Source organism: Tetrao urogallus (genome assembly GCF_951394365.1).
Source record: "Tetrao urogallus genome assembly, chromosome: 11".
Lineage (NCBI taxonomy): Eukaryota > Metazoa > Chordata > Aves > Galliformes > Phasianidae > Tetrao > Tetrao urogallus.
The window spans coordinates 11,231,600-11,235,196 of record NC_136824.1 but is presented as its reverse complement, the minus strand read 5'-3'; positions in this window follow the sequence as shown (position 1 = coordinate 11,235,196).

The following is a 3,597-nucleotide window of genomic DNA, read 5'->3' as shown; positions in this document are numbered from 1 at the left end:
TTTTGTTTTTTGTGAAATGCAAAAGAATTTATTGTCCTCGATGGAAAACATTTTGGAAAGCATGAAAGTGATTACTGCTCAGCTGAATGGCTTCCAGTTGTCATGCTCGCTGCATTCTGTGACAGCGGAGGAGAAGCAAATTGCGATCTGCTGATGCTACTATATCTGTTCTTTAGCTTGGAAAGTTTCTCATATTTTAATGTCTTTGGAATATTGCATGGGTTGAGGTTTGGTGTTTTAATTGATATTTTTCTGAACCATTTTGTGCAAGACCATAATTATAGATTGGTATTGGTCTGGGCTCTATAATGATGAGGATAAGAGTTTCCCTTTTCTAATATTCTTTTGAAACACCTCTTACTATGGATTGGCTTGAAATCAGGATGCAGAGAGGCTGGGAGAAAATAACTTAAAAAATGTCAGTCTAACTATTAGCAAAGCAATTTCTTAAGTACAGAAGAAGAGTTGTGGCTAACACCTACTTACTCAACAGTTGAGAAAGAGGTAACAGGTCAGACGTGGTAGCGTGGTAGTTTGTAGTAATGAGAAATGCAGTCCAACAGTTATTTGAGAGACCTTTATTTCTGGAGAGCGTCGAACTACTTTCACTTCTAGCCAGCAAGATGTGATACTCTACAATATTATTTTTTACCAGTACTCTATCTATCCTGTAGTGGCTTTAACAAGCTGACCAGACAACATGAAATAAACAAACTAATATTGGGGGAATGCGTTTTGCAGGAAATCTTGCTGAGTGTCTCTTTGCTATTCTGCAAAAAAAAGAGAATAATTCAGAACCATATGGGAGCCTGATAAAATTGAGTGTAAAGAATCTTCTCACATCCATTCCAGATGGTTGAGACTTTCCTTGGAACTGGATGTCTCATGTAAAATTAGCTCCCTGCTTATTCTCAGCTAATAACAGTCACAGAGGTGAAGAGAAGACTAATCTAGCAGAAAGGACATGAGAACAGCAAGATGTCTTTCTTGTAAAATAATTAATAGTGAGAGATACAATTCTGGTGCATGAGCAGAAGGAGATGACTACAAATAAACAGTTTGATCTATTATATGTATTGGAATAATGAGAAAAATCATATTTTCCAATAAGAAAAAACTGAAGCTGTTAATGAATGATGTGCTCTGAAAAATAGTTTTGAGAGGAACAGATTCTCTTTCAGTGTACTGATATCTTTCAACTTTAGGAAATACTCAAGAAATACTAACCTTGAGGCAAACATTAATACTCCCCTACTATGTGTACCGTATGTATGGGTCTTTATTCTGCATGTATGATTAATATTCTGTAAATACATTATGCCAAACAGATTCCTCTTGAATACATAGAGACAGGTGCACAGCTGGCACAGAATGCTCTACATGTTACAGAGCATATTCCTATAAAACAACTGCCCGTCCTCAACATTAATTAGTTCAGAGTTTAATGACGCTAGCAGATTTTCTTTGCTCGGCTGTGTTTTTGTCATGATGTCTTGATCAAGCATCCTGTGCAGTCTGTCAGTATTTTGTCATTGACTGCAATGACTATGTGAAAAGTGTGCACCTTCTTTTGTGGGTGCAAGTACACACTTAGTATTGTTACTGCCTTAAAACAATAATTCCTGAGGTATTCTTTAACAATAACAACAACAGTTGTTACAGTTGTTATCAGCTGTTTATCTAGTGCACAAACATTATTTTTGTGAGTCATTGCTATGGGCCTGAAGATGTTATAAAGAGTTGGCAAAAACATGTTGCTATTAATACATGAAACCTGCTCTGTCAATTAATTGAAAACACTTTGCAATGATTGTTTTGTTCTTGTTGCTTGACTTTAGAAGACCTTTAATTCTAAAGAGATACTGAAGGCTGGGGATTTAAAGTAGATCTGATGGCACTTGTTCCCCAGTTCATTTAAAAAATCCTGATGTGGCTTTTTTTGTATTGCTAATATTGAATGCACAATCAGATTTATTATCTGACATTTTTACTATTGTGGGATTATTAAACTGAAGATTCTTTGGGAAGATTTTTGTCTAAGCATCACTCCTCATTGTTTTATCTCACGTGTCTGGCTTCGGCCTGCCTTCTGAGTGTGACAGATGTGTTTAGGTGTACATCCAATTTGATCCCAGTAGAAGCAATTCTTTTTGTTCAATAAATGTAGTGGTTTGGGTTTAGTTGTCTAGTTATCTTAGACTTGCTCTGGGATTTATGTCGTGTATAGGCGCTGTTGTTTCTTGCAAATTAAATAGAAGAGTATTGTACATTTGTTATTTAAAATTTTTAAAATAATTTAAAACAATATGTTTAGAATTATTTTTTCCACGTTCTCAGAAGAAAACTTAAGACTTGTGCAAAATTGGTGGGGTTTATTTCATTATATTTGCTCAGAATATGGAAATCAATTCCTATAAACCACACTTTGTAAGTTCTGTGTAAAAAGTCTTGTTGAATAAATGTCACACTTCAATTTATTTTTTGACTCTTCTAATGGTGGACTAACATATAAATATCACTGGACTTTCAAAAGCTCGATGGCAGAAATATTCATTACATTCCTTTACTCTGATCCATTCTGCCTGTGGTATTTCTTTTGAAAGAGTGCAGTTACACAAAAACACCATGCTAATTTTATTTATCAGCCTCTTCAGAAGTCAGTTGCTGAAACAGTTTTTGGGTTGGTTTAATCTTCTATTGCTCTGTTCATGCTCTATCCCTGCGCCCATCTTCTACAGAGATGGGTACTCAAAGATGGTAAACTCTTCCCTCTCTACTCCTCACCTTCCCGTCAATAAAGAAATAGATTTATGTTAGCAGACTTCAACTCAAATTCAATAAATGGTTTCTAAATTTAAGGATGCTCAGTAGTATGCTTTGAGATATTCGCAAACTGCTTTATAACTTCAAGAGCATAGCAGACTTAGGCTTTAAATATATTATAATATTTGTATGTTAATACCACATCATTACTCAAATATGAATATATACAAATATGGCTCCATGATTACCTGGACACAGATCTTGACTCAGATTTCAGTAAAATTTAGAAGTCTGTGCTATATTATAGGTGACAATTTTCTCCTATTGCAAAGTGCCCTAGTAATAGCTAGAACTGACAATGGGGAGCAGTAATTCCTTGATACAATCTTGAGCAAATATTAAAATAAAATTGAGGTTCTAGCACTAGAGATGCTAAGCAGTATACTTTCCAGCAGTGAAAGAATATGCATGGCATGAGCCAAAAATTCACTGGTAATCTACCTAATAACAATATGTAAACAATAACCTTTCTGCTATCCCTGAGTCTTACAATATGTTTTGCCCGAAGTACTGCTACGTATTACGTGTTTCCTGCTCTACCAACCTTTGGCTATGTTGTTTGATCATACAGTTTAGGTGGTACTAGACAAATGTTTACTGTATACCCCATCTTATTTACTCATAGTATTCACAGAATGTCACAGATACAGAGCAGACTCTGGCCATATATACTGACAACTTGGCAAAGGTGTTTGAATTGGATTATGCTCCGAGTGCCCTGGGGTTTTGACCAAACGTTGTCTGTTAAGGTGCTCTCAGACATTTAGCTACTGA